General features: G+C 37.2%; 1 long non-coding RNA gene across 1 annotated transcript in view; it reads left to right on the forward strand.

The window, feature by feature from the left end:
• Window positions 1-252: 252 nt before the first annotated feature.
• LOC112675951 (uncharacterized) overlaps window positions 253-20,393 on the forward strand; it is a 120,445-nt gene continuing 100,304 nt past the window's right edge. The window contains exon 1 of the long non-coding RNA XR_007407278.1: window positions 253-821. This is a non-coding gene — a long non-coding RNA (uncharacterized LOC112675951). The remainder of the gene's footprint in view (window positions 822-20,393) is intronic.

The following is a 20,393-nucleotide window of genomic DNA, read 5'->3' on the forward strand; positions in this document are numbered from 1 at the left end:
CCTCTCGAACAACACTTAAATGTTCTGAGATATAGAAAGGGAAAAATTATGAATGTTTAGCACTATTCATTTATTGTTAGGCAAGCATGCAGTAGTGAGCATGAACTATATTTAAGGCACTTCTATAAATATTCTGGAAGTTGTAAAAATGGGTGACAAATGTTCCTTACTATGAAATTAAACTAATAATCAAAAGGAGAAGATCAAATAAATAGTGGCAGAACTAAGGTTATGGCAAGGACTGGCTAGCTGGTCACCCAACCTATTTCTTTTTCTTCCTTTATACAGTGTTTGATTACATTTCTTAGGTTCCCATATAGTTAGCTGTGGCCAGATTTTTGAGTTCTAGTCAAAGGAATGGTGAGCCAAACTTATATGCACCCCTTTCATGTCTGGCTAATAAAAACCCACTTTAAAAATGAAAAAATTGGGGTTCCTGTGTGGCTCAGTCAGTTAAGTGGCTGACTCTTGATTTTAGCTCAAGTCATGATCTCAGGGTGTGAGATCAAGCCTTGCAACAGTCTCTGCACTCTGCAGGGAGTCCTCCTGAGATTCTTACTCTCCCTCTGCCCCTTTCCACAATGCTCACTTGTGTCTCTCTCTCTCAAATCAACAAGTAAATATTTACTAAATAAATATAGAATCCCTTTTTGCTCTTTCCTTTTCTTTCAGCTTGATATTGATGAACATAGCAACCTTGGGAGCCATATCTTAACAATGGCAGAGACACAATATAGCAGGATCCTGGGTCCCTGTATCACCACTTGGAAGAGAGTAGCACACCGATTGAGAATATACATTTGGATTTTCCTGGATGAGAAGTAAGCTTATATTGGATTTAAGCCTTTATAGATTTAGGAATTGTTAGAGCAGATAGCATTATCTCAATTAATATAGATTAGAATCCAAGTCGCCCAACTCCAAGTTCAGTTCTATTTTCTCCAAACTATAAATCCATATGAAATAATTTGGTAATGTCCAAATTTTAATTCTAATAAATGACTTAGAATGTGACTTTTATATTTAAGAGAATATATGAAGACTCAAAATAAACTGGTATTAAGAAGGGGCACCTGCAAAGCAGGAGTGTTTGTGTGAAACAATGGAGTAACAAACGCAGTGTCCAGTTTATTACACAAAGTTAGTACTTGAGGCATTGATCTGCCATTGCTGGATTCCAAGGATGAGCAGAGTATTCTGAGGGTTATAATAGAAGGTTTCCCTTGGTTGACCTGGATGTGGAATGCTACAAACTCACATCTTCCAAGGCTCATTGTTTCTACTTATTGAAATCCCAAATTAAATCACCAAGTGCTAGTGATTCCTATGGTAGGACACAAACTATTTAGACACATGGCTGACCCTGACTGCCTCCTCAAGTACAACTGATGGACACTAAAAAAGGCTACACAAATGGCGGGCCAGAAAAAAGGCAACTCTATTTTTCTTTGATTTTAATTTTACTTTTAGAAACATTCTCTACCTTTCTCATACTTACTTCCTGGAATCTCAGTACATGCATTCTCTTACCTAGATGCCCAGAGTTCCCAAATTTAGCACTTTTCACTGGCCCTCCCTTTTTGAGTGTTACTGCCTATCTTATCTTTTATTCATCTATTAAAAAAACCTACACCAAATTATGAACCAAATAACAAAACAAAACTAAGATGAACATGGGAGTGTCTACTAGATTATGCATGTTGTATTGCTTGGAAGAGAACCTAGTTGATTAGGTTACATCTGTCTATAATTAACTGGAAACACCAATTAGCTGGGTCCAAAAGGAGCTAATACAACTCAGAGAACTGTCAATGGAATAGTAATAGGAGAGAAGAGACCTCTAGGTAACAATGTCCCTGGCTGTCTGGGGTAGGTAACAGGGGAAAGGGCTGTGATAGCTTCTCTCAGAAAAAATATCTTGCGAAAGAGAACTGAGAACATGTTAGAGCAAGTATTGCCTGTTCTTCTTAAGAATAGTCCTGACTTTATGACATCTTTTCCCCAAGAAAACATGTGTAGGCAAAAATAGTAAACTGTACACACCCAAGAAAATCGAACAGATAATCTACTTTGCACAATTCAAGTTGCAAAATGCCTAAGTTCATTCTTATACTGTAATAGTTAGCATCAATAGTTAAGAATGCCCTTGGTAAGTTATTTGCCTGACTGAAGAAACAGCATTCTTTTTTTTTATATAAATATTTTGAGGGAATTGAAATAATGGCTTTTGTCATTTTGTCTTATTTTTATAGGATACTTGATTCTGTTTGAGACTAGCTTATGAACTTGGGTTTGTTCTGATTTATAAGTGACCTTTGGATGAGTCTGCAGTTGTTCCTGGAATTTATACCACAGGGATTCCCTTTCTGTCCTCCTTAGTTAATTGTTCAACATATCACACATAAATGCAATGAGAAGGCAGACAGACATCCAAATTACTTTCAAAAGGAAGCTTATGTTGAAAAATATTTGAGCTATATCCATCTTGTGGGTTTCTTTTGTCTAATTCAAGCATTCTTTCATAATTTAGTCTTCCTGATAAATTATTACTCAAAAGCATTTAAGCTTATTGTTCTTTCTTCAGAGCACTGGTGGTAACCCAATACTCATTCAGACGTTGCTTCTGACTTCAAGGTTTGGTAACCTCACCACACTATTTAATGAAATACTTCATGTAAAAGGTCACCCCTAAGATTCCAATTCCTGAAAGGGAACAATTTTCCACTCTGCTGACAAGTTTCTAAGGTCTAGAATGGCAACTTGTGTCCTTTCTTTGTGTGGAAAACTTTGGAGATAAGAAATGCAGAAATGCTGCTGCTTCTACAAGCCATGGATGTTTGTCCCTTTGGTGACCTTAATGACAAATCTGGATAGGATAGGCAATGGGAAAGTGATCTGCTTGCCAGAATATCAGCAGATGTCCTCCTGGATGCCTCATCTGTATTGTACTAAAAACACATGGAAGTAGTTTTCTGCAGAGGCAGAGCTCTGCCCCAAACTTGGCACCAGATTAGTTCCATACTGGGTAATTACTGGGAAAGGTTTTTCCTTCAATACCACTGTCATTATACCACTTCCTTGCTCAAAAATATCCCATAGTGTGGTGGTGCTATTATCCGAATATTTGTGTATCCCCCAAATTTATGTTGAATCCTAACCCCCAATGTGTGGTGGTGCTATTATCTGAGTATTTGTGTATCCCCCCAAATTTATGTTGAATCCTAACCTCCAAAGTGATGGTATTAGGAGGTGGAGCTTTTGTGAAGTGATTAGGGAAGAATCCTCATGGATAGGATTAGGGCCTTATAGAGTAGGCCTGAGAGAACTCCCCTGCCCCTCCACCAGGTGAGAACAGAATGAGAAAGCAGCAGCCAAGAACCAGGAAGTGGGCCCTCACGATCATGTCAGCACCCTGATCTTGGACCTCCTAGCCTCCAAAACTGTGGGTAATGAATTTCTGTTTATAAATCACTCATCCATGGTATTTTGTGACAGCAGCCCCAACAGAACTAGACAAATAGGCAGAATAATGATCCCTAAAAGATGTTCATGTTCTAATCCCCAGAACCCGTGAAGATGTTGTCTTACATGACAGAAGGGCCTTTGTAAATGTGATCAGATGAAAAACCTTGAGATTAGTGTGGATTATTCAGGTGGACCCAATATAATTACATGCATTCTTAAAAGCAGATAACTTTTTCTAGCAGTGATCAGAGGGAAGTCAAGAGAGAGAAAGGATGTGATAACAGAAGAAGGGTCAAAGAGGTGAGGAGGAAGGGGAGATTTGAAGCATGAGAGGGACTCCAAACAGTCCTCCAAACCTACCCTGACTGTTCCTACTACCGTATGTTTTCTTACACTGTTCCTCTTCTATTTCTCCCACTTGAATCTTAGCAACCTGTGGTCTATGTGCCATTCTGGAAGAAAGCCAAATCCAAACTAAAATGTTTCTCAATTTTGTGGTCCTACACCACTTACTGTTTTACTTCATTGTACACATAACACAGAAGTTTTCAAACTTATTGGTCTAAGGATTTCTGTATATTCTTAATAATTATTAAGGACTTCAAAGATCTTTTGTTTATGTGAGTTGTATTTATAATTATTAGGAATTAAAACAAAACTTTTAAAAACAATTATTGTTATTTCTAAATAATAACCCTTTCATGCTAACATAAGTAACATTTTAATAAACATAGCTATGTTTTCCCAAATAAGAGAACTTAATGAGAAGTGTGGCATTGTTTCAATTTTTCAAATCTCTTTGATATCTGGCTTAATAGAAGACAGCTGGATAGATAGGATAGGATACTCTATCTATTGCTATATATCATTTGGTAATGGAAAATTATATTTCCATTAAATATATCATTTGGAGGAAAACCTGGCCTCAAACTGATTGCAATTATAAAAGGGAAATCATTTTTAAAACATTTCCAGATAATTCTAGATATTCTTCTTTGATATTATACCAAAACTCAATAAGTAATAGTTTCTTAAAGATTAATTGGAATGTAGAATGTGAAACTGTATCAATGAACCAATTAATACCCTGTTACATTAAAATCCATTGATTTTTTTTCCCTTTCACTTTGAATGGAGTTTTTCCCCATGTATGATTTTGTAGCATGCATGATTGGTCATTTGGAAAATATTGATTTATTCAGTTATGCAAATTTTAGGAGTGTTGACACAATTTATTATGTAATATCAAAAAATTGCATTTATTAAAATCACCACCAGTCTCATCAGAAAAGTATTTATGTTTTGAGAAGCTGTCAAGTTCACAGTGGTGGATACAAGATTTCAAAAGTTCCAATTTTCTCTTGAAAGCTGGAATTTTATTGTTGTCAACAAATATTGTCAGTTACTTTGCTTGATGTGACAGCTCATTTGATTCATTTTTGAGGGAAAAAAATGCTGCCAAATATCCAAGTCTGTAAACCCAAACTGACCTAATTTGTCAGTCCTTATTTCATGAAAAAAGTGGCAAATCCAGCTTACAAGTCAATCTGCAATGAGGGAAGTCATCGACATCCAATGAAATCCATGAAATGCTTAGATCTAGAACAGATTTCCCTACAAGTTTCAAAGAGTCTGGTCAATGTTCCTTCGCTTACAGTAGTCAGGCCCACACAGGCATGTGCTAGCCCCAAGAGAAGTGAGTAATGTTCCCATAGAGATCCTGCTTGGCTCAGGATAGTAGGGATGCACAGTTGTTGAAGGCAGTAATGCTGATCTCCCAGTTTTTTCCTACATCCTCTCCATCTGAGAGGTAAGGGTGATCATAGGGCAGAGGGGCTTTCCCATGAGCCATTTCAACCTCCTGATGGCTAAGACTGAGCAAAAGGAAGATGAGGTCTGGAGAGGAGTTCTGGTAGAACCAACTGAAAATTACGGACTTTCTAAATTCATCCCCATCTCTTCCTGTTCTGTTCTTTAAGGACATTCGGTCCCAACCAGAGAGATGTAACCATCAGAAAAGAACCAACATAAAACATAGGCCAGAGAGAAAGCAGAGAGGGGGTGAGGAGAAAGGAAGGGAAGACAAAAGGAGGTAAAGATAAATTTAAAAAGATAAATAAGATAAATAATTGTTATAATTTCAAAGAAATTTAAAATTTAAAAACGCTCAATAAGAATAGGTTATAAAACAATAGAGGATGACCAGCAAATTCATAGAGCAGGTTGAAAAAGAAAATATTACAGGGACATCATAATGAATTAATAAAATGGAATAAGTACAATTTGAAATGAAGCTTAAAATATAAGGCAGCCTACAGAGAAGTATACAGAGAAAATGAAGAAAAATCACAAAAGTATCTACCATTTATAGAGAAGACAATTATGTGTAAAATATATAGAATACTTCATGTTCCTAAAGAACACAGGGGAAAAAAGAAGCAAAAGTATTCAAAAGTCTATCAGAAGGAATTTCCTTCAAATAAAGATTTGAATATGTAGACAGAAAAAAAAAGTATTCCTGGTGCCAAAAAAAAAAATTAATACCAAAAATTACTGTGACACATCTGGTGAAATTCCTTAACTTTAAGGTTAAAGAAATAGTACAAGCATCCAAGCAGGAAAAAAAAGTTTAATGTTAAAGGGAGAAATTTAGAAATTTGGTCTTCTTCAAACTTGTCCATAACAATTCTTAGTACCAGAAAATAATGGAACAGCCTTTACAAAACTGAAGGATGACCAAAGAATTTTATGCCCAGATAAGTTGTTTTTCAAGTGTAAATGTGACAGGCAATTTCAAGTATGCAATAAGACTACAGCACCTATAATTTGTTCTTCAGAAAAACAAAAGCTTCTTGAAAAGGAAACCAGGCTAACTAAGATATGAACCAAAATTTAAAACTTGGGAATAAAGAACCTGAAGTTAAAAAAAAAAAAAAAAAACACTTTTGGTATATAGTAAACAAATTTAAAGCTATAATTAAGACTAAGTAATTATAAAAATATGATTACAGTAAAAAAAAAAGCTGTTGCAAATCTTTACATTGTAAAAATAATATAACAAAAGAAACTAGATAGAAGGCAAGTTGGAATAATACTGAAGTGTGCTAATTTTCTCTTTTCTCAAAGCAAGGGATCAAAGGATTAGGCCTGTGTCTGTATGGTATATTTCCTTCACAGGACAGTGCATTTGATTGCTTTCTGAGGATACTACCAACAAACTGTCAGCCAGTGTTGACCAGTGTAGTGTCTTTGGGAGCAGGAGAAAAACAAGTTACCTCAACATCTCGATCTCCAAAGTTAAGAACAAAAAAATCTGGAAAAGTAGAGACATAATTGGGTTTCATCCCAGGAAATGGGCCTGTTAAGAGGCAAATCCATGGTTAGGAAGATTTTAATATTTTCTTCACCCTAAGAAAGGATATGTGTAGATTAAGAAAATGTTTCATATTCTCTTTTGATTACTAGGTTATACAAGACCTGTCAGCAAAATGCTTGAAAATTTTTCTTCCTGATTTTGTTTATGGTTTTATGAAGAGTAACCATATTGCCTCGGCTAACTTTACCATTGGTGGTCATTTTTTCCTATTTTACAGTGTTATAATTGGATACATGAGAGTGATTCATATGACCACACTTACATGACAGCAAAAGCAGAAAAAACGTACATGAGTACATGTGGTATAACTTGGCGAGAGAAATGTATAAATATAAAATTACAAAGGAAGATGAAATTTCCAGTGGGTAAACAATTCTACATGACATGTCCCTGACATATAGATAGCTCAGAGGAAGCACAAATAGAAGATGGACTTGCACATTTGGTTAGATTTCATTTCAGAAATGTAACAGAGGTGAAAGAACATAGGCACTGGTATCATATAAGCCAGGTTCTAAAACCTAGCATTGCCTCTTTTTTTGAATATCTTTGGACATATTAGGTAATAATTTCCTCATTTATAAAATAATGGTATCACCTACCACAAGGTTGTTGTAAAAACTGGCAAAATCCTAGATGTGGTGAACTCAGTACAGTGTGTTGTAGGATAGGTTCTCAATAACTGGCAGGTGGATATGGCCAATTTAGAAAGAAAACAACATGAAATTCTTTGATCTAGAAAGAAGTTCTAAAAATATTATAACTCATTGGAGAAGACCATCATTTGCCTTTCACTTCACATTGCACAAGTTGTCAACCAGACAGGAATCAAGTCCCAACCCTAAATCCTCCATTGATATTCTTTGTGGCCTTAGGTCATTTATCTTCTTTCATCCTTAGTTTCTTTGGCTATAACATAGGGGATCGCTACCTACTGATATATTGTTAGAGCCAAAAAAAAATTTAGAAGGTGTAAGAACTCTGAGAAATATGACATTGTACACCAAGGTGAGGGGACAAACAATTGTTTTAATTTCTACACTTTCTCTTCATTTCACTTTGCTAATCTTTTGCTTAAACTAAGAAACTAAGAAGCTGTGTGCTAGGAGGGGGGCATTTTCATGTCTCTGTGCCCTTCCCCCCCAAAAAATGTGCATTTAAATGGAATATCCTTCCCTCTTGTTGCACAAAAGTCCTTATTTATCTGTCAAGGTTCAGCTTAAATGTCACTGCTCTTTGAACTCTTCCTTAACTATCCCCTTACCTGTGTTCTCATAGTATACTGTCTCTTTTGCAGCTCCTATTACATTGTCTGGTAGTTACTTCTTTATAGCTCTGTCTCCTTGTAGCATATAACAACTAGAACATGAGCTGCTTATAGTAGAGACATTTTCTATCACCATCATCTAGCAGAATGAGTGGCTTAGAGGGGGAGCTCAATAAATATCTGGGGGGAGAGACAAAAACTAGAAGTAGAGAGGAAATGACCAATTACCGAGTATCTAGTAAGAGTCAGGCATGTACCAAACTCTTCCCATAAAATATCTCATTTAATTCTTCTATCACTGACATAATTTTTGTATTCATTCATTGAGCAAATATTTATTGAGCCCTATACTATGTCCCAGGCATTGTTCTAGATGTTAAGAATACAGCTATTCTTAGCATGATTAGTTCCAAGTGAGGGGAGACAGACAACAAACAAATTGGCAAAACATATATGTAAATATTAAATGGTGATATATTCTGTGAAGAAAAATAAAGCTGTATAAGAAAACAGGATTATGGGGGTTGGGATAATGTTCTGTTTCAGACCAAGGACCAAGGAGGTACTTTGTGATCATGTGACTTTTGAACAAAGAACTGAATGAAGTAAGCTGATGTGCTATAGATATCTAGAAAGTGAGTGTTCTCTAAAGAGGGCTAGCCAGGGCTTCTGAGGCAGGAGCACATGTGGTATGTTTGAGGGCCAACACAGAAGCTAATATATCTGGAGAGAAGTGATCACAGAGCTGAAGGATCTGTGAAATCAAAGATAATAGAAACATGTCATGTAAACCCTCAAGGGGAGACCATGAGAAGACTTTATAATTTTATTCTCCATGACAGGGGAAAACATGGGAAGATTTTGACCAGAGAAGTGATTTCTTGGATGCTGTGAGGAGCAGACTATGGAGGAGCAAGGTCACTGGGGGTGGGAAGAGGCATTTACTCCTTTATTGCAATAGCCAAGGAGAGAGGTGATAGCAGATAAGGGTAGGAATACAGCAGTGATGACCAGGGACTGGATACAGTTTACGGTAGGGCTAATAGATTGGCTAATGTTTTGGAAGTGTGCAGTGAGAAAAAGAGGCTTAGCCCAGAGTAATTGGACAAGTCAAGAGGCTACATACTGAGGTTGGGAAGATAGTGGAAAGATTAACTATGAGGAGAAAAATGAGGAGTTTGGTTTGGATATATTAAATTTGGAATGTATATTATATATTTAAGCAGAATTATTGAGTTGGAAATTTGATTCCAGCATTTAGGAATCAGGGGAAGGGTTATGGCTGGAGATACAGCCTTTAGTGAGTCATCAGCCTAAAAGTGGTACTTATGGCCAATCAACTAGATGAAATTAAGAAATAAGAGTAAAGAGGTAAGAAAAGAAGTCTGAGGACTAAGTCCCAGATATTTCAATGACTCAAAGTTGGGAAGGTAAAAAATAATCTGGAAAATGAGGCTGGGAATGCATGGCCAGAGAGCGAGAAAGGAATGAAGAGGCAGGAGTGTCCCAGAAGGCTATGGCTTATGAAAATGGAAGTGGTCACAAGGGCCCAATGCTGCTCACAGATCAAATAAGGCCTCAGAAATTATTTGATAGATTTCTTGTACTGTTCGATTTGACTACTTTAGTAAGTAGTCAACCCCCTTTATCCCTCTTTGATAAATAATCAAACTGAGGTCCAAAAAGATTAAGGGGCACCTGGCTGGCTCAATCAGTAGAGCATGCAACTCTTGATCACAGGGTTCAGAGTTTGCGTCTCATGTTGGATGTAGAGATTACTTAAGAATAAAATCTTTAAAAAAATCCTTTTTTTTTTTTTTTTTTTTAAAGATTTAAGCAACTTACCCAAGTTTAGATAGGTAGAAAGTGGGAGTTATGGCTGAAACACAAATCTGCCATCTTGGAAGCCAATATTCTTTTTCTTCTTTTGGTCACAGTTATGCAAGTTGTGCTCTACACAAGGCACCTAACCAAGGGAGTAATTGGGTACTGAAATCTAGCCTGTGCTCTGCTTGCTAAACCAAGTGCCCTGGAGCAGGGGAGGACTCTAACTTGGGGAAATCTCTTTCAACAAGGGCAAGAGAGACTTGGGCAGTGGTAAGGAGAGTGATAAGAAATTGGTCATGTCAAAAGAAAAAATAAAAATTAACTTAATAAAGTAAATCTGAGAATTGGCCGTGTATCAAGATTACCTGTGGGTATTTAAAAATATACAGGTGCCTAGCCACCACTTCAGACCTATGAAATCAGAATCTCTAAAAATGATCACCTGTATACCCTCACACTTACGGGTATATTGTACATTCCAATATCAAAAGGTTTTAACATCTTTTCACACTGGAAATTGTGTCCAGAAGACTGTGGTTCTTTAAATATGAGTGGGATTTCAAGCCCATGCAAAAGCACAGAGCAGTGGAGAGTCTGGAATGGATTTTCACACTCTATTCTGGCTATCCCGACTCCTGTCCCCTCCAATATATTCAGGGTTTCCACTCTGGTGGTCCCCACATGCCAGCCCCTATGATTAACAGAAAATTTCTTTCCTTTGGGCCTTCTTTTTCTGTCTCCTTCTCCCAAGGATACAGATTGTATACTTTCCTGACCCCCCTTCACCTCACATCAAAATCATTTATTCTTGTTGAGCTGGGAGGGCTCTTGATTCTGTGAGAGGAGTAGAGACAAAAAAGTATGCTCTGAAGCATTCATTCTCTAGTTTAACATTACAGTGTTTATCTAAAAAGCTGTAAGACTTTCAAATTGTCAAGGTTAACCACCTACAAGAATAACTCCCATATATTATGCTGAAGGAATGTGTCTTTCCTTTTGTCATCCTAGCTCAGAATGTGCCAAGCCCCAGAAAGGTTGTGGGATGGTAGGGACTGGAGGAGGATGCAGAAAAATAAATCTGAACCATCATATTCAAATTTTTCAAAAGCTTCAAAAGCAAACATGTCAGGGACTTAAATTTGATAATAACTGATAAGATCTAGCCCCCCCCCCCCACCGTCTCCCACTCCAATCTCCTTATAGATAAAGAAGTTGAAGCCTGTGAGATTTAAGTGATTTAGGCAGGCAAGATAATGTAACAAGTTTAGTGGCAAATCAAGGGTTAGGAGTCAGGACATCCAATTCTCAGTCTGGAACAGGAGAAAGATGAATGCAATCTAGTGGAGTGTAGTATTAGGGGTAACTTGTAGTCACCTAGGACACTGTCCTAATACCTGACCACCCCACAGATATTTTGATATAATAGCATGGAATGGGGCCTAGGAATCATAAAACATTTCTGTTGTTCAACCAAGTCCAGGGGACTAAGACATAAAGGATTCAGTTGCTGTCAATCTTGGGAGCTTAAATGCCTCTAGCTGGCATTTCCTAGAAAAAAAAAAAAATCACCAAAAGCTGAAAGTAAACTCAATGTAAATAAAAACTGAGTGGTATGAAGGGACAATGAATGAGTGAGGTATAGGTGGGGAAGAGAATATTAGATTTGACCCAAACTTTTCGAGCTCAGTCTTGAAGCTTGCCTGAAGACTTTTGGGTTCTGTAGGCTATCTCTGTCTGGGAATCATCAAGTGAAACTGTACCACAGAAACAAGATGACTCCAGAGGATAGTGAAAGGACATGGAACCTTTGGCTTCTTGAGTCTCTGGCTTGCATCTAGTTCAGGCTGGCAGGCACCACAAGTCATTAGCATGAATTGAATTTCCTGTGGTCATAGTGAGCTCAGCCCTGGACTATCTCCAGTTCCTGGGAGACCAGCATCTCAACTAGCTCTAAGGGCCTTGGAAGGCTTAGCTGAAAGGGCAAATCAAGAGGGGACAGTACTGGACTTTCTGCTCCTGATTTGGAAGAGAAGTATCCCAAGAATCAATGAAGATTGATAACCCCTCAACACAGAGCTTCTGCTTTTCCTATCACTTTCCATAGATTATGCAGCTGCCTTTTCAGTTTTGTTCCAAATAGCAAGAGGAGATTTAATGTGGCTACTAATTTAAATACACTCTGTTCTTAGGATCCCAAGGAACATTCTATTTTCTTTTTATTTAAATGAATGATTGGGCCTTCCAGCTCCCAATACAGTGGCTAAATAAAGGGTGTTTGCAAAACCTTTTTGTGTGGTAGTAACTGAAACTTGAAACCTACACAAACTAGTGGGACCCCAAGCCAAAGCTTTAGAGCACAGTCAAGGGCAGCTAGCAGCTAGCAAGATAAGCCTGTCCTTTAGGATGCCACCCCAGCAGTGGGACCAGGTGGATATGCCACAGTAACTGGCCAAAGCACCATTAGGCAGCCTTAACAAATGGAATTCTCTGTCAGTGCTATCTGGAGCTAATTAGAAGCAACAACACAACTGTCTCTGTATTTTCCAAGTTGCTATAGTGAGCCAGTTCTGGCTTTCCTGAATTGATTGACTGGGGCCTGCCTTGTCCACTTGGGAGATGAGAATCTGTCCTGCCTAAGATAGGATAACTATTTGCTGCACAGTTAATAATAGATCTCTTAAAGAAGGCTGCCCTCACCAATAATGTCTCCTCCTCCCATGTCCTCCCTAAACTTTATATTCTTTTCCAAAATGCAATTACTCCTGAAAGATTTAGCACATTAAGTTTATGGAGAATTCAATTGTAATTTGATATAATTTCATTGCTTTATACATGACCTATTAGAGAGGGCTAAGAATATTGAGTCTGTGTTTGTGTATGAGGTGCTGGGGAAGGTGACCTTTCCCCAGCAAGGAGAACTTTTGAGGCTGTGATTCCACTCTGCAGAGTCTACAGAACCATGGATAGCATTGGCTATTAGGTGGTGAGAAGGCATTAGGGGAGAAAGCTAAGGAAAAAGGAGAGAACGTGCCTTACATCAGCATTTCCCAAATATTCATAGGACTACCTCAGAATCGTTTGTGGAACTTGCAAAAAAAAAAAAAAAAAAAAGTTAAATGGTAGGACTCCATCCAAAGATCATGTGGCCCAGGGAGCCTGGGCTCAGGCTAACCAAGTTGAAGAACCACCACCCTTAGGCACCCTTCATCTACCTCACAAATTTTTAACAAGGACAGTTGTCTGAATCATTCTTCCTTACAAACACATTTCACTTGGAAGGATAGTCCACCTCCTTCATTGATCTTCTGAGCTGAGAATGGAATAGAGCAGTAATAGCAGATTCAAGTGAGAAAGACCTTCCAAATATGAATGAATTAGGCACTCTCTCTCCCAGGCCTGAACCTAAAAGGAGAGCAGGGTTTCTTGAAGTGGTTCACTTACCAGTGGTTGAGAGGCTGACTTTTCTTGATCTTTATAGTCCTCTAAGCCTTGGAATTCTGTCAATCTCTGAAAATACTTAAATATCCAAGGAAAGACAAATTTGAAGCTGGTACCTTCAAGTAAGAGATCCCTGTGAAAGTCAATGAATGATGGGAGTTCTTTATGCCTTGTTAGTGGAAAAGTATGGCTGGTATCCTGGGGAGTGGGCCAGATCAATCAAAATACCCAGCTCCAGAGTGTCCTTGAGATAACACAACCATGTTGAATGCCCGTCAGCGATAGGAATGGGAAGGGGGTTAACAGAGAAGATTTGTAAGGGACATCTGTTATTATTCCCCAAACACTTTGATGATACTCAATATTTTTATTGACTTGAATCTGCTCAGTGTCTGAAAGGATTCAAACCTGAAAACATTTCAGCATGTAGCTTGTATCAGATTATAATTGGCCCAATATTTGAGCCAGTTTGAATTCTCATTTAATGAATTCCTTGTCCAGATCCAAATGATTCTGGAATCATTTCCAAGTCTGAATTGATTCAAACTGTGACTATTTCTGAATGATGTTGGGTTGGGTGGTTATTTCATGGAGCCTTGCGGAGCTGTGTGGGAGGGCTAGGACAGGAGCAGCCATGGGATCCTTACATATCAAGCTCTCAGCAGCTGAAGGGTTCTGTAGTTGGGCGATACAGTGCTGCTGAGCCAGAGAGCGTAGAGTTATCACTTGCCCCCTGTGGGGCCTACACCTGCTTGTGACTCATAGTAAAATATCCTGAGTCCTCCATCCCCCTACTCCCTCCCCACCCCCTGCAAAGAGAAAGTAAGGATGGTTTGTCTCCAGAACTCCACTTATATTTTTCATTTGTAGGGGAAAAGCAAATCCAGGCTTGGGGTTACATTTGCATGAGAGAGAATTACATAAAAGCTAGATTCCCCATTCAGAAGGGCTCAGAACAAGTAGTGTATCACAGGCTGGTGATAATCAGTGTTGCACAAAGAATGCAACCAATGAATTTGTCTCTGTAAAACAGGTTGTTTTCTACAGAAATAATTAACTCTGAATGACAAGAAACAGCTTTGGAGGAAATACATGATTATTTGGAATCCTGAGATATAGACAATTTGGACATATACCAGATATTTCAATATAACTTTTGTCTGAAGACTAGTTTCCATATCAGAAGATGAAGCTCCCATTCTCATGGCTAGAATATGAGCCACTTAATTACTCAATGAGACCTAAAAAATGTAATAGTTGCCATATTTAGCTTATGAGCAATATCAAAGTGAATTGTGTGAACTTAAGCCGAGAGAACCAAGTGGGTGTCATGTGTTGCTTTATACTTCTGTGTCCTTACAAGAGTATCTGAAAAGAGAGTTACAGTGCATATTTGGTAGGATTCAATGAGAACTGTAAGACCATGATCAAATAATTTTGTTTTTCATCAAAATTGTGGCCCTGGGTGAAGGTCAAAGTGAACCAGCAATGCTGTCTTAATATATTTAGCCAAAACATAACTATTTAGTTCTCCCTGTTCAGTTCACTTTCAATAAAAACAATACAGAAGTATACAGTTTTAATGATTTGTGTAGAAAACATTTTCTCTGATGAGTATACTATTTTGTTTAAACTTCTTTTAACTTGGCACTATTTGAAAATTTCTAGGAGTATTGATCAAATTAAATTACAAGCTCATAATATATTCCCTTAAGCCATCTGAACCAAGGGAGAAGCTATCATGATTTGTTTATGTTCTTCAGATGATAGGCTTCAAATCTAGTAGGTTTTATTTCTGGTCTCCAAATATGTTGTAGGTATCTTCATAAAAATTGAAAGCCGATTGCTGGCATGTTTTCTTTATTCCCTTAAAAATATTAATTTAAATCTCAGGTTGCAGGGAAGTCCTACCCAGCATTTAAGTCTGACTTTATAAAGCATAAAGATAAGAGAACTAATTTTGATATCCTTTCATCCAAGTTCCAAATCATTATGAAGATTTTAGAGGAGGACTTTGCTGGGAGTTTCCATGTTCTATACTACAATTGTTAGCATCCATACTAAACAGGTTTCAATACTGTGGTAACACCTGCGGTATTTATTTAATTTTTTTTCTTTTTTTTTTTTTTTTTAATTTTTATTCATTTATGATAGTTACAGAGAGAGAGAGAGAGAGAGGCCAGAGACACAGGCAGAGGGAGAAGCAGGCTCCATGCACCGGGAGCCCGATGTGGGATTCGATCCCTGGTCTCCAGGATCGCGCCCTGGGCCAAAGGCAGGCACCAAACCGCTGCGCCACCCAGGGATCCCTAATTTTTTTTTCACCTGGGGCTTTTAAATTCTTTTTCCTCACTAGAGTCCTGAGAGAGACTTGACATTTATTTAATTTTGCTGGGAACACTCAAATAAGAATTGCAGTAAATAAAATGCACTGATTTTCCAAAAGTCACTTTACTGCCCACCACCTACAGCAACAGGTTTATTTATTAGAAGGTACCTGAAAACTTGAATTCCTACCAGTATGAACTGTAGCAAATCTTTAGTACTTGTGTGAGAACTTTGGAGAACACACATAGAAGGGATGCTTATCTTATCTGTTCCTTTCTATTCTGCTGATTTTTTCTTGTAAAAATGAAATTGGTCCCAATTCTCCATGCCTCAATCAACATCTGGAAAATATGGCTTATTTATCCCCTAAGGTTACTGGGTGTGTATATAGCATTAAATATATATATAAATACAGAGAAAGGGGGGAATTGTTCACTTATGAACAGTATGAGGAATCTTCACTACAAACAAATCCAGTTTTATACTTCATTTATTTAGCACAGTTTGGACTATATACAAATGTAAGATATGATAGTAATTTATTCCATAGATTTTTGTCTAGGTCTCCTGGTCTTATCTCTTTGACTAGAATAAAAATAAATCCATGGATAAGCAGATCTGGGGTCTCAGCATCCCCTTTTAAAGTATTTTTAATAAGTTGGTATCTATAAGAAATTTCTAAAATGATCAGGAATATGCACTTAACTGAGGTAAATCTAAGTGATGACAAAACAAAACAAAACAAAAACAACCAAGAATAGTTTCCTCAACAAGGAGGTAGCAGTGTTTTTAAGTACTAGACATTAAGTAATGAATATTTGAGTCAAATCTAATAAAAGCACCTCCACATAGGCATCCGTCCTTTTTCTCAAAATTTAGAGTGGGGTTCAAAGCTTAAAACAATACTACTTATCTAGCTATTGGAATATTAAACCTGATAAAGGAAGAACAGAGACTGTTAAATAAGAATTAAGTATGTAATAAAGAAACAGGGAGATAATCTATGTGAACTCTTAATGTGACTATGAAAATTATATAGATGATAGTCCATTAGGCTCTTGATTGCATAGATGAATTAAATGCAGTAGACTATGTTTACTTGATGCCTTTACAGCTATTGAAAAAAAAAAAAAGCAATTAGTCAGTTAAAAGAAAAACTCCAAAGCAATAGTTTTTCTTTAACTAAATTGAATATATTTTTTGGTTAGACACAAATGCTAAGAGAAGATTGGAGAGGGGAAGAGAAGAATAAAGAATGAAGTCTTAGTTAATATAACGAAATAACAAGAACCAAAAGTATTTTCAGGGATCCCAAAGTAGAGAATTTTAATGATTTTAAATATATGCAAGTGTGAAAATAATTAAAGAGTCCATTAGACTGAGGGAGTTCTAATGCATTGGTGGCCTAAGTCAGCAAACTAAAACTTAAGCCAGAATCAATTCCTGTAAATGCCTCAAGGTTAAGAAATCAAAACACAAGAACAACCAATCACAGCCAACTAAACTTTCCCAAGTAAGGCAACAGCTTAAGCTATAGCCAATCAAATAACTTCCTTGCTTTGCTTCTGCATCTGTCTTATAAAAACCTTTCCTTAGCTCCTGCTCCTTAAGAGCTCCTACACCTTTTTGGTTTGGCACCGCCCAATTCAAATAAATGTTCGCTCAAACAAATTCTTCAAAATTTTAATGTACTACAGTTTATCTTTTATGAAGAGAATTATTTTTCCCCCAATGGGAACCAGTCTGTAGAATTAGAGTATTTTTCAGCAGCTAAATATAATCTGATGTACAAATATTTGCATTAAAAATAACGTATTTAAAATGTACTCATTCAGGGCGCCTAGGTGGCTCAGTCTGTTTAGCATCTTTTTGGCTCAGATCATGATCGCAGGGTCCTGGGATCGAATCACACATTGAGGGGACTTCTCCCTCTGCCCTTTCCCCCTGCTCATGATCTCTCTCCCAAATAAATAAAATCTTTTTTAAAAGGAGTAAAAATTTAAAAAAATAGAATGTACTCATTTAGTTTGTTGGATGACAGTGGCCAGAAATAGTATACCTCCAAAAGACTAGTCCTATAATCCTTCATGGATTAGACCAAAGGACTTAAGTACTTAGACGTTTTTACGTCTTGCTAAGGAAGTGTCATTGCAAGGTACATTACTAACAAAGGAATCACTAGAAGCAAATATGAGGTTTAGGATCATCTGCAAGGCAAAAGTACAGGCGACAGGCAAGAGATCAGATAAATGTACCCAAAGGCTGCTGGTCAAGAAGGATCAGGAAAACTAAAATGGTGATTCAACTTAAAAGTTCATTAAGATATCTGGACTGAAAAAACTTAATGAATGTAAAAAAATAATGAGGCAAAGGCTTCACAGAGTCTGAATTCAAGGCAAGATAACTACTCAGATCAGGCAAAAAGATATGAACAAAAGTATATGATTCCAAACACAAGATCAAAGACCATATTGAAAGGTCTAGAAAGAAGCAAGAAATAATTAGACTACAGGAAATGCAGCAGGTGATGCTCTCCATACCTGAGCAAAAAATCTGGACAGCCAATATGAAGCACTGCAATACAAACAACTTCTATCTCATCTCACTTCTTGCTACAGCAATCAGTTCCAGGGCTTAATTAACACAGAATCTGCAGGTTGTAGCAGATAAATCAACTTGTTTTGTGAACAAGTATCTTAGCTGAATTGGGGAGTCTGAGGGCAATTTAGTGAGCATGTATACTTCAATTAGTTCTTTTATTCATTCACCCATTCAAAAACACAGACTGGGAATGTCAATAAAAATGGAGGAAGGACATCTAAAAAAACTTTTTTTCTTGAAAGTTAAAAGAACACTGGCAATAACACAACAAAATGATCAGAATCAACATTTTTAGAACTCTGGAAATTAATCAAAGGCTTAGCACAATCTGAGGGAGCATTCATTAAGGAAAAATAGCTCAATCCTGAAAAGCAAACTTTGTGGTGATTTAATTTGTCCTATTCTCACACGAACCTACTCACTGCTCCTAGCTTTGTGATAGCCTTAAAACCCAATAGCCTGCAATCATGGTGAAAACCAGCAGCCTGGCAGCCAGTGGAAGAGACAGAATGGGATTAGAACTTCTACAAAGCCACCTTCCCAAAGAGCCATTATTTGACCTATCTGGGGGTTCCATGGGAGACCCCATATTAAGTTGGTCCTCATTTGGCCTGACACAGAGTTTGCCCCATGAAAACAGCTTTTTCCAGGGGTGATTTGTCAAAAAACAGTTACAGGCAGTTGTGGTTGCCTGAGACAGTGGGTGGCATTTAGAGCAAGCTCTCAATAGGCTATTACAAATCATACATCTGATACGTACATCTGAGATATGTACAAATCATACATCTGAGATCATCTCACAATGTATATAAATACTAAATCATTACATTGTACACCTGAAACTAATAAAATGTTATATACCACAATTACAAAAAGAAAGCTTCCTGAGACCCACAAGGATAGCCATAATAAAAAGACAAATAATAACACGTCCTAGAGAGGATTTTGAGAAATTGGAACCCTCATAGACTGCAGATAGAAATGTAAAATGGTGCAGCTACAGACAACAGTTTGGTAGTTCCTTAAAAAGTTAAACCTAAAATTACCAGAGATTATACTCCTATATATCCAAGATATTTGAAAACATATACCCATGCAAAACCTTTTACATGAATGTTCACAGGGATATTGTTTATAATAACCAAAAAGTGGAAAAACCCTAACATCCATCAACTGATAACTGGATAAACAAAATATGCTATATCCATACAATGGAATATTATTCACTCATAAAACCAATGGAGTAGTGATTCATGCTACAGCATGAAAGAACCCTTGAAAGTTTTATGATCAGTGAAAGAAACCGGACACAAAAGGCCATATATTGTACAATTCCATTTATTTGAAATATACAAGAAAGGCAAACTCACAGGAATAGAAAATGGATCAATGACTGCCAAGAACGTGAGGGAGGGTAAAATGGGGAGTCACTGCACTTGAATGTGAATGTGATTTCTTTGAGGTGCAGAAAGTATGTGATAATATTGTAGTAATGGCTGTATAGTTTTGTGAATAAATGAAAACACCAAATCATACAATTTAAAAGAGTGAATTTGATATTGTGTGAATTTTATCTTTAACAAAATGTACTGAGGATCTAATAAGTTGCTATTTGGGGCACTGAAGTTAACAAGAAGAGTAATGCATACCCTGTACCCTTGTAGGAGTCTAGTGAAGAAGAAAGACAAATAATGGCATGAAATAATAAGCACTGTTGTAGAGTACCAGGAAACAAAGGGAAACCAAAAAAGTAAGCTTATGGTGATGCTGGGATATTAGGAAAAACTTTACAAGGGAGGTAGCATTTTTAAGCACTGAATCAGCTTACCAGAAAGGCAAAAGGGAGAAGGACATTCAAGGCACAGGAAAAAGAAAATGTTCAAGATCTGGAAACATGACACAGCAGACCCTGACAGAAATTCAGTACATAACACAATGACTTTCTATTTCTAAGTTTACTCTATGAGATACTTTTAAAATGAACAATGTAGCTGTCTCATCAGCTATGTCATGTTCTCAAATAGAAATTCATGTTAGAAGAACTGTTTATACCAGTCAAGATTAGCTATATGTATATATAGTGAGGTTTTT

Source organism: Canis lupus, chromosome 30 (genome assembly GCF_003254725.2).
Source record: "Canis lupus dingo isolate Sandy chromosome 30, ASM325472v2, whole genome shotgun sequence".
NCBI lineage: Eukaryota > Metazoa > Chordata > Mammalia > Carnivora > Canidae > Canis > Canis lupus.